The 11,645-nt window shown below is 32.8% G+C and overlaps 1 long non-coding RNA gene across 1 annotated transcript; it reads left to right on the top strand.

Moving 5' to 3' along the window:
- The first annotated feature begins 8,681 nt into the window (after positions 1-8,681).
- On the top strand, positions 8,682-11,138 carry LOC148877650 (uncharacterized). The gene is made up of 3 exons (XR_016098341.1): positions 8,682-9,262; positions 9,394-9,529; positions 9,623-11,138. It is a non-coding gene; the product is annotated as an uncharacterized LOC148877650 (long non-coding RNA).
- Positions 11,139-11,645: the final 507 nt, after the last annotated feature.

Raw genomic sequence — 11,645 nt, 5'->3', positions numbered from 1 at the left:
TGGACCCATCCCATTTTTCTTTTCCAACTACATTTTATTGTTCTATTGTTACTATTCTTCCTTTTTATGACTCATTTATATGTATGAATTGCAAATTTTATAATGAATATTTTAATGTGCTCTTGTTATTATTCCAAACTAATATGTAGTTTGCAACTCTACATCTAAACTTTTTTGTTCGTAAATATGTACTGCTAAATTTAGATAATTCATTATTCATGTCATGAATATGAAGCAATTAATCTTCTTGATGCACTTTAAGATATATTTGGTTTGATAGGAAATAAGAAGCAAAAAGTCGAGAGTCATATAGGCATTCAATCACTGAAGAGAGAAAGAGATAAGCAAAAGTTGGTGTATGGATTTTTAAAAATAAGTGTGCCATTCTCAATATAGATCTTTCTTCCCATCCCCAAAAATACATAATCATCAAGGTACCACACAAAAATAAATTTTTCTATATATCTATTTATACAAAAGTTATGATACCTGAAAGACATTGTATTGGACATGCTTCGACCAATAAATTTCCTAAAGCATCTCTTAAATACTATCTCACATCCTCAATGGACTCTCTCTCTCTCTCTCTCTCTCTCTCTCTCTCTCTCTCTCAACCTTCTGAGTACATTGTATAAGTTAAACTTTAAAAATTAAAATAAGATATCTCAAAAAAGCAAGGTGATAAAAATTAAAACATTGAGGGTTGTGATTCAAAGTTTTAGCCCACGACTAATGTAGTGGTAAAGTAGCTAAATTTATCAACAAAATAGTCCACTAGGCACTAATGCTCTTCACATTTTGGCTAACTCCATTGGCAATAAGATAAGAATTGTGGGATTTTATACTTTTTAGTTCCAAACTCCTTGAGAAGAAAGTTAGAACTTTATATATTTCTCCGTTTTTGTTGCCACTAGTGTAACTATTGTATGCCCTATTCAGATCGAATGGTGTAGGACATGTAATACCTCATAAAAACATCATGAAAATTCCCCATCCCTGCTTGGATGGACCTAATATAAAAATTATCATCTCATTGTATGAAAATTCTCCATCACCGCTTATCATATCATTATACACACACATACTAAAACAAGGAAGTCTATTTTTTTTCTCATTTTTTAAAATTTTTATTTTTTTTATCTATGTAATTTTCACAAACAACTAATAGATAAAGAAAGGGATATTTGTTTTTTTTATCTCTAACCACGCAACACCACTATCCCTATTTTCTCTTAAATTATCTCTTATCCTAGTTTATCCTTTTGGCTAAGCACACAATGGGTATAAAGAGGGCATATATGTCATTTACTCTCACTTCAGAAATTACCCACTTATAACTGTTCAAAAACTGTCAAGGTGTTTGAACCATGAATTATAACTGTTTAAAAACTACCCACTTAATACCTTAATAATTTTTGGATAAATGAATTATAAAAAGTGGTCATAAATTATAAATAGTTTTGTCTTAGAGATACTGCCACGTGCAAATGCACATAAACGTTTACGAGTATACACACAAACACATTAAAATAAGGTAGGTTATGTAAGATAGCTTGTCCTTTTCAAGTATGTAGAGTTGTGACCTCAGCATGCCTTACCTCACTTTTTTCTCTTATTGTTATTAAGAAACTAATAAAACTCAAAACTCATATAGTGAGCACCTACTTTTTAGGAAGGATATAAAAGTCCTTTGTAAAGCCAATCCTTACTCCAATTTGTTCCTATCCTCTATTTTCCACGTCACACCACTATCTCTCACTTTCCCCTAAATTATCTCTAATTATCTCTAATTCCTATTTATCTCATAAGTTCTCTAATTTATGAGAGAGTTTCTCTACTAAATTATCTCTAATTCCTATTTATCCTTTCCCCCACATTTATCCTTTCCCCCACTTTTCATCTATATCTATCTATTTAAATATTTAAATATTATAATGAAATTATAATGAATTTAACCAAATATTATAATGAAATTATGAAAGTTTGACTAAAAAAATGTAACAATTATTTAAATATTATAATGAAATTATGAAGAAATTTTAAAATATTTATTAAAAAATAAAAAAAAAATATTAATAGATTTAATAATATTCAGATTATTAACTATTATATATTTTTATGAAATTCATAATGAAATTATGTAATAACAATATAGATTATAATTTTAAGGATTATTCAATTTAACAAATAAATAATATTTGAAAAAATAAATAAATAAATTATTTTAATGTTATTCAAATAATAAAAATTTTAACTTTTGAAAAAATTTTATTTAAATATTTCCATAATTAAATAACAAGGTATTAAAATAGCTAAATAATTATATAACAAAATACTTAATATTATGTAATAAATTTAAAATAAATAAAAGGTAAATAACAAATTATATTAAATATTTTACATAGTATTCAAATAATTAAGTAACTAAATATTTAAAGTAACTAAATTTGAAATAGTTAAAATAAAGAAACTATGTAATAAATTTATAAAATTTCTTAAAAGTTGAAAAACAATTATAATAGATTTCATAATATTATAATTAATAATAAATTTACAATTTAATAATGAAATTATGTAATAATGGTATAATTTATGATTTTATGGATTATTAAATTTAATCAATAATTAATAATTTAAATTTTAAATAATTAATTAATGTTGTAAATAACAAATTTTTAAGTATTTTAAATATAAAAAAAATTTATAACTAAACCATAATTTGAATTTGTTTAAAAAACAAAAAAAAAAAAGATTAAATAACGAAATTAGGTAATAACTTTAAAAAATTATCAAAAACACAACATTAATTATAATAGATTTAATAATATTCAACAATAAGAATATAAAATATAAGTAAATTAATATTTTAAATATTATTGAAATAATGAAAAATAGATTGAATAACTTAGAGGTATTGAATCTTCCAAATAACAAATTTATGTAATAAATTTCAAAAAAAAGATATTAAAAAGTAGAATAATAATTACAGTTAATAATGCACTAATAATAGTAATGTTATTTCACTTATATCAATTAATAATTCTATAAAATAACTTTTATGAATAATAATTGTAAAATCTTTAGCAATATTTATTATACACTTATATGTACTAAAATTAGTATTTATTGTATTTTCAATAATTATGTATAAATCTATTTTTGCTTTCTTATTTAGTTGAAAGTTCTCAATAATTATTGGGTACTAAACTATTGTTATTTAATTTTTAACTTTAATTTATTGTACTTATTGGATTTATTGTGTTTTACTAATTGTGTCTTTTAGCTATAAATTTTCAATAATTATTGATTATACTACTAATTTATTTGAAATTAAAAGAGTTCACTCGTTAGTTCGATTCGATTAGAGATTATTTGGCCAACCAAACTAACTTGGTCCAGTTGGGGAGTTGGTCACTTGAAACTAACTAACCACTAGTGAAACTGGACAACTTGAGTTGTATCAATCAATGTTTTAAAAACTGATTCAGAGGCTATCCCACTTTTGCCACTGGTTTGCATGTCATCGGTTCAACCGTTCAGGTCAAATGGTTCAGACCATTCTATGTCATTAGGGGTGATCATGAGTCGGGCTAGGCTGGGCTGATTTTAGTACTAATGATAAGTGCATTAACCTAAGCCCAGGCCCAACCCAACCCACACCCCGGGCCAAGATTGCAAGCCTAATCTTAGCCCTACACATGCCTAGGCTAGGCTTATGGTTTTTCTAGGCCTAATGAGTAATGAGCTTAGCCTATGACATCAATAATAAAAATTTAATTATTTAAATTTTTAAATAAAATAAAATGTAATACATGCAAAAAAATATGGCACAAGTTGAGGTTAAAATGGGCTTGCACACAAACAAAGGCATGGGGTTCATTTAATTCATAGAGTTGGTTTGGCTTAGCTTACCTATCATTTTTCGAGTTGGTCAATTTCATTGATTTGATGAGTGACCTTAGTTTAGATTAATTATTTTTATTTTTTTATTACAAAAAAAATATGAAAAATAACATATAAAGTATAAATAATTATTAATTATTTAAAATTTTAATATATAAAACAATTATCTACTCTTACGTATTTCTATTATTTAGTTTTCACTTAACAAAGTCTATGCATCGCACTAGTCCCCGCTAGTATCTATCTAAAGAAAGTTTGAATTATAAATTTTAATAAATACTTAAATACTATAATGAAATTATGTAATAACTTTAAAATATTTATTAAAAACACAAAAATAATTAAATATATTTAATAATGTTCAGATTATTAATAATTTTATATATTTTATGAAATTCATAACAAAATTATGAAATTACAATATAAATTATAATTTATAGATTATTCAATTTCATAACTAAATATTATTTTACAAATTTCAATAAAATATTATTTAAATTTTAAATAACAAAATGTTTTACATAACTAAATCTTCAATGTCTAAAATAACAAAGTTATGTAATAAATTTAAAAAATTTCTTAAACAAAAAACTTTAATAACTAAGTCATGGTTTAAATATTATTAAAAAAATAAAAAAAAAGTAAATTAAACAAAAATTTCTAATTTTTTGGCCTGGCTCGGGCTTCGGGCTTTATATAAGTGCCAGGCTCGGGCTCAAGACCTAGGCCCGATGGTTGAGCTAGGCTTGGGCTTGGGCCTGAGTATATTCTTCAAATATAAAGGCAAAGCCCGACTCGAACCTGGTCCGACCCGACCCCATGAATAGTTCTAATTTCCATAATCCGCTCCATTTCTCTTCTTCCTTTACTTTTTTCCCCTTCTGCTTCACTGATCTAAAGAATACAGTAGGCCATGGTGGAATATTTGTTAGACAATTTTGTATGCCCTTAGCTTCAATCAAATTGATGTACTTTATGAGTTTATTGTAAATGAATAAAAGTGCATATTTGATTTATGTTCCCTTGGTATGTTTCTATGTAATACCCTTAAACTGGACACTTAACGAGACTCGTGTTAGTTTATAATGTTCACAGCCAGTGGGTCGGTCTGGGGAGACCTATCCTGGCAAGGCTAACACTGTGGTGCCACCAAGTCGGTTGAGGTGGCTTGTCTCAGCTACTAGGGTGAGACCCTAGGCACATACAATGTGGGATTAATTGAATCTTTAAACTGGACCAGATTTCCAGTTTTGCCCATCAATACTGGACCTTGGAGATTGATGGGCAAAACTGGAAAGTTACACCCGACCCCTAGACCCGATTATGATACTACACTAGGTGTCGGATTGGGCTGTCTTTGATGTACCAATTAGTAAGATCCTTAGCGGGGCTCAAAACCTGGGTATGTTGGGACAGTCTGAGAATTCATCTGAGTAGGTGATCATAGTGACAGGATCAGCCCCTTTGTCGGACAAAGGTAATGATCGGGGATGCACTCTCACTGATGGAAACCAAGACTGCCAGCAACCGATTTCAATCGTTGAGATTTGTTTTTGCAAAATATATTTTATATGAAATATAAGTGTATATATATTATGCTTTCGAAATGTTTGCAAAAGGTTTTAATTCCCGAGATCCATACTTGAGAGAGTGCAACACTGTTCCTTGCAGTCGAGGGAGAGGTCCTCTCTTATTGGGCAGTGTATGATCATCATGGGCTGAGAGGTTAAATGTAAGGCCATTGAGGATAATACCTGATGGGCTAATCTTGCATCTGCCCACAGTCCCTGGGTGTTACAAGGTGGCTTGGCCCAGGGACCACTTAGGGTAAGTGTTGGGCCCATAGAGCCCATCTGATGGGTTTCAGGGGGTGCACTGTCCATTACAGTGTATTCGGCCAGGCCTTGTAACAAAGACTGGGCTAAACCCATGTGGCTGATGTGTAGATCAATGTTTGGGTCCCACGCCATACAAGGAAGCCCAACTGGGCAGCAGTTTGGAAGGCTTAATGAATACATAACCCTAAATGGGCCTTAAGCCCATTTCGAACTGGGCTAATTTGATTAGTCTTTAAGGGGCGAATTCTGAGATAAGATCAGCTGATAGGATTGGGCCCACACCCTATTCACTCAGAGAGTCCAAGATCTAAATGAGATTTAGATTTGGAAACTTTCTAATTAGATTAGGAACTGGCTGATCTAATCTGCAGACAAGATAAGGATTATCCCTTATCTTAAAGGGACTTTAATCCAGATATGATTTGGGTTAGCAACTCCTAATGGGATTAGGAGCTGATCCCTTTAAGTCTATAAAAGGAAGAGGGGGCGGCAGCCTTTAGACACACAACAACCAACAGACTCAAGTCTTTTCTTTAGAGTTGAGATCACAGAGGAGAGAATTTTGCACCCTGCAAATTCTCTCTAGCCGCCTCCTTCCTACAGCCACCAATAGCAGTTCGATCTCCATTGTTTGGGAGAAATCAATATTGGATCTTGATTCCAATCTTTTGGATAAAAGATTAGCAGGAGTTGTATTCACTAGCCGCCCAAGTGATTATTGGGAAGAATCAAGTTCCTAGGAAGGACACTGCTGATTCTGCTCCACCCTGCATTGCGCCATCTTCAGTGGGAGCGGTTTTTGGTTTCTACCTTGGGCGTGAACACCTCCATTGAGAGATATTATTTCTCTGTATCAGGTATTATCTATCTCTCATTCTTTTGGTTCAGATCTGGTTCAGTTTATGGTTCAAGAATAATCCTTGAAAATATGATTTTCTAAATAGAGAATTCGATTCCTAGTTGAAGGGAAAGAAAAATTTTTGAAATTCGCCCCCCTTTATTCCGCAATCTTGGGCGTCCATTTGATGGATTTCCTATCCCTTCAATATTGGCGAGCACATAGGAGACATGAAGGACTTCTTCAAGAAAGACTGGTTTTAGTTCGATTAAACGATTAAATTAACTAAAATGCATTTAAAATTAGTTTAACAGTTTTATACAAGGTTTTTGAACCACCGTTATTAGCACACGATTTTTTGCTTGATCAACCCCCTAAACCCTCTGATTCACCCCGAGCACTCAATCAGACCCTTCCGATCATTTTAAAACACCATTAATCCCAAAGAACTCGAATTTCAGCTAAAAACCCTTAGATCCACCATCAAATCTATCTGATACCAATCCGATGACCCCATTCAACACCCATTTGCACCTCAATTCTCAAATCATACGCCACCATTAGATCCCAAACAACCTAAAGTACCTACCCACAAATTTCAGTTCAAGATTCCTTCATTTACCTTTTCATTAAGCAAAGATTCCATTACGGGCCTTCTTATTAGCCTAAACCCTCATAACCCAGATTCTCTTGATCTTAACACATACAAATCGATTAGACCACACCATTAAAATCTAGATACACCAAAACACTTGTCCACAAAGCTTTAACTAAAGCTCCCCCGTTTACTCTTTCATCAAACCAAGATTCTGTTTTGGAACTTATCAATGACTTGAATTCCTATAGTCTCGACACCCCTAAATCGATCAGACATTACCACCAAATCCTAGATACTCTGAAATATTCACTTGTAAATTTTCAGCCCAAAATACCTTTGTTTGCCCCTTCATCACACCTAGACTCCATTTTAAGGATCCATATTGATTGAACCACTACTCTTCCAAATTTGCCAAATCTGGGTCCCAATTAGCCCAAACCGATATTTTCAATCAACTCAAAATGTCCAAAAACCTCATCCTTCCAATTTTTAGTCGAAAATACCTCAATTTACCAATTAATAAAAAATTATTCTGTTTCAGCCAATCACACTAGTTCGTACACACAAAACCCTCAATGCTATCAGACACACCTCGAACCTCCACATTTTAACTTTTAATCCAAACCCCTCATTATTGGACTAGAATCCTGGTTTGGACCCCATGGATCAACTTTTACCGGAGAATCCAAGATCGCAAAATTATCAAAAACTACCCCTAGATTCCCCAAAAAATACGAACATGCCATCACCCCCTCTAAAAGTCCAACAGTCGCCCGAATTGAGGGATACACTGTTCATCATCTCTCTTGTTCGAACAGAACCCGAGCGACGGCTGCAATATCACCGACCATCGATATTTTTTTTTCTCTCTCTCTCTCTCACTTCTTCCATTTCTCATTCCACTTCAATTTTTTTCCAATTCAAAGAGAGGCACTGTTCACCTTCTTCTACCTCTAGATGCCGAACCAATGGTGGCGACGTTTCAATCCTCTTTTGGCCTCTCTTTCCTCTCTCTTCTTTTCTCCCTCTCTCTATCTTCTTATTCTTTCTGATAATACACTGCCCATAGGCCCTCGTTTGATCCTCAACATGTTGGAATATCTAATGGCCATGTGACAAACCACATGTTGATGAAAGATGATTATTTTATGGTTATCTCTATGTAATACTTTCTCACACAATCATTCATTTTAAATTATTATCTATTTATTTATTTTCTATAAAAAATAAATTTGTTTGATTATTTATTTAAAAATATTTTTATGCATGAAAATACTAATATTGTTGGATTATTCTAAATCCAAGTTTCAATACTTATTAAGTCAATGGATATCCATTTGAGCCAGCATGACCAAGTGGTTATATCCTTGGTTAGGAGACATTTGTCTCAACCTAGAAGGACCTTTCCGGTAGACGTTCAATTTGGTTAAATTCTCTCCTCAAAACATGGAAAAGAAGGTTGGACAAAGACATGTATATATGGCTATCACAAAGATAGCAAAGTGTGCAAAATCAATATAGTTTGGAAGGTCAAGCAACCTCCAAATTTCGTTACATGCAGATTTGACGGTTTTATCTTGCATTTGTTTGTGAAATTGGTGTCTTTATGCAAGTTTGGTGCACTAAGATATCAGCCGTCCACCTCTGTATCTACTCGTTATTTTGACTGTAGTCACGCCACACTGAATAGTGCCTCGCCTTTTAAGCACCGGAGTGAGAAGACAGAGAAAATTAAGCCACTTCGAGGGTTTCCTCTCATCTCTGCATCTCTGCCTCTCTTCTCGTTTCTCCCATCTGCGCAGCTTCCGCTGCGAGAAGGAGAACTAGTACGAGGGTTTCCTCTGATCTCCACAGAAGCCCTGTTCGTCGGCCTCTCCCAACTGTTCTTTTCTTCACCGAGGAGTTATAAAACTCAACTTGAGCCTGGCGATTCCTTCAAAAGGCTGTTCGAAATCGACACCAGCCTCAGTTCCAACATTGCTGCAACCTCCGAAGCACCTATTCGAATCTATTTTTTCCCATCTCCGAACGAACACAGGCTCCGGCGACTTCTTTGACGGCAGACCCTTATTCGAATTTTTTCAGGTACATAAACCAATCTGCTGCTCGAGGAACTGCAGAAGCTTCATCCTCTTTCGTTTCTTCTTTTTTCTTCAATAAGAAACCATCCTACAAAATCTCCACGGTCATCTCAGAAACTTCAGTCATCTCCACAGCTGCTCAGATTTGAAGTTTGAAGCAAGAAACCCTAAATAAATTTATGGCTTTTTACTGTATTCGTTCACTACAAAACAAATTTGGTTAGATAAGGCGGATTCGACCACGGAGCCGAACCCAAGCATTTCAAATTGGGTATTAGAGTTTTATTTATTTATTTATTTTTCTTCTTTCATTTTTTTTCGTTTTTGCATTCGTTGATTCTTACTATTTACTGTCATTTTTGAGGATATTTTTTTCCGAGGCTCGAAGCCACTTAGAAGCATCATAGGCGCAGTGGGAGCTGGACAGATTAAATCTGATTGCTGATCACAGTACTTCAGCCAAATAACTTGAGCTGCGGAGTAGCATTTTTTTATTTTTTTCTGCGTATACAGCTAAGTGCTCTCTCTTCATTTACTTAATTTTTTGCTTGCCTCCGAACTTGAATGACAGTCTCGTAAATTACTGCCAACTGATGTTGCACTTTATTTATTTTTGGAATACTGTAGTTATTTTGAACAATGTTTGCTACTGCCTTATCCCAAGAACTATAGGGAAACTTAGGATTAGAAGGACACTTGATGAAGAAAATGTTGATTATGTATTAGATAAAACTGTCCTTGCTAAACCTACTGTGATGATTCCTTGATTGTAATTCGTAAGTATAAAAAATGGGAAAAAGGATAATAGGGAGGCAAGGAATTGTTTGTTAACTTTTATGGAGGCTGACATAGAGGTTGTGTTTGAAGAATATAATAATGCTAAAGATATGTTTGAAGCCATTAAAGAAACATATCGAAAAATAACTGAAACCTATGTTCAATTGTTAATTGAGAAATATTATGACTGTGAAATAAGAGAGGAAGACTCTGTAGTGAACCATGTTAATAAAATGAATGTGATTGCCAAAGAGTTGTCAGCCATTGGAAACCCCATTCCTGAGAAAATTCAGGTCTCCCCCATTCTTAATAGCCTCCCATCTTCCTGGAATTCTATAGTAACAACTTTAAACCTATCTGAAGGAGAAATTAGCATAAAAAACTTGCTTACTTTGCTAGGCTTATAGGCTGAAAGGAAGAGGAAGAAATCCCAACCTTCATCCTTAATGGTTACTCTCAAACATGTTGAAACTTCCCAAATGGCTGAAAAGCCTAAGGGCAAAATTTTCAAAAATAATAATGGGAAGAAATTCAATAAAAAGTTTAAATTCTCAAAATGATTCAAGAAGACTAAGGGCAAACATTGCTTTAACTGTGGAAAACAAGGCTATACAAAATTTAATTGCCCTTAATGCAAGAAGAATAAATCAAATAATGAAAAGGGAAAAACTGAAAAGAAATCCATAGTCTGTGTAGTCTTTGAATCCTATTTTACTGATTCCGATTTTTCTGATTGGTGCATAGATTCTGGTTCCTCTAAGCATATTTGCAAAACTAAAGAGATGTTCCTGGAACTGAAGGAAATGAAGATAGGAGAACACAACTTTTATGGGAAACAACACCTACACTGATGTACTTGGAACTGAAAAAGTGAAGATCCCCATAAATGAGAACACAAATTTAATTCTTAATGATGTATTGTATGCACTTAATTTTAGGAGAAATTTATTGTTTGTACCTCTGTTAGATGAGAAGGGTTTTGATGTACGTTTTAGGGGAGGAAAAGTGACCATAGGGAAGCATGGTAGAGTTTTAATGTTCGGGAATAAGTCTGATGGATTGTATCATTTGGCTCTTAATAAAGTTGATGCTCTTTGTAGTTATGATTGTGTTTATCATGTGGATGAGAATGCATATATTTGGCATATGAGACATTGTCGCATAAACAAAGACAAAATTATGAGAATGAGCTCCAATGAATTACTTCCCAAAATAGAATTAAATTTCGATTATTGTGAACCGTGTCTCAGTGGAAAAATGACTAGACTCCCTTTTAAGAAAGGAAAGAAATCAGAGGAATTATTAGCAATAATACACTCTGATGTTTGTGGCCCTTTGAATGTAAAAACACATAGGGGTATGGAATACTTCGTAACTTTTATGGATGATTTTTCAAGATTTGGTTTTGTTTATCTGATTTAGTGAAAATTAGAAGTGTTAGAGAAATTTAAAGAATATAAAACACTTGTAGAAAACCAATTAGGTAGAAAAATAAAAACTCTTAGGAGTGATAAAGGTGGAGAATATATCTCTAACCTATTTAGTGACTTTTGTACACAAAATGGAATTATACACCAATTAATCATGTCCTTCACGCCACAACAAAATGG

The sequence above is a fragment of the Nelumbo lutea genome, chromosome 1 (genome assembly GCF_056320005.1).
Source record: "Nelumbo lutea isolate HS-2025 chromosome 1, American lotus-T2T, whole genome shotgun sequence".
Taxonomy (NCBI): Eukaryota; Viridiplantae; Streptophyta; class Magnoliopsida; order Proteales; family Nelumbonaceae; genus Nelumbo; species Nelumbo lutea.
Note: the sequence above shows the minus strand (reverse complement) of the source record. Positions and strands in the feature narration are given on the sequence as shown.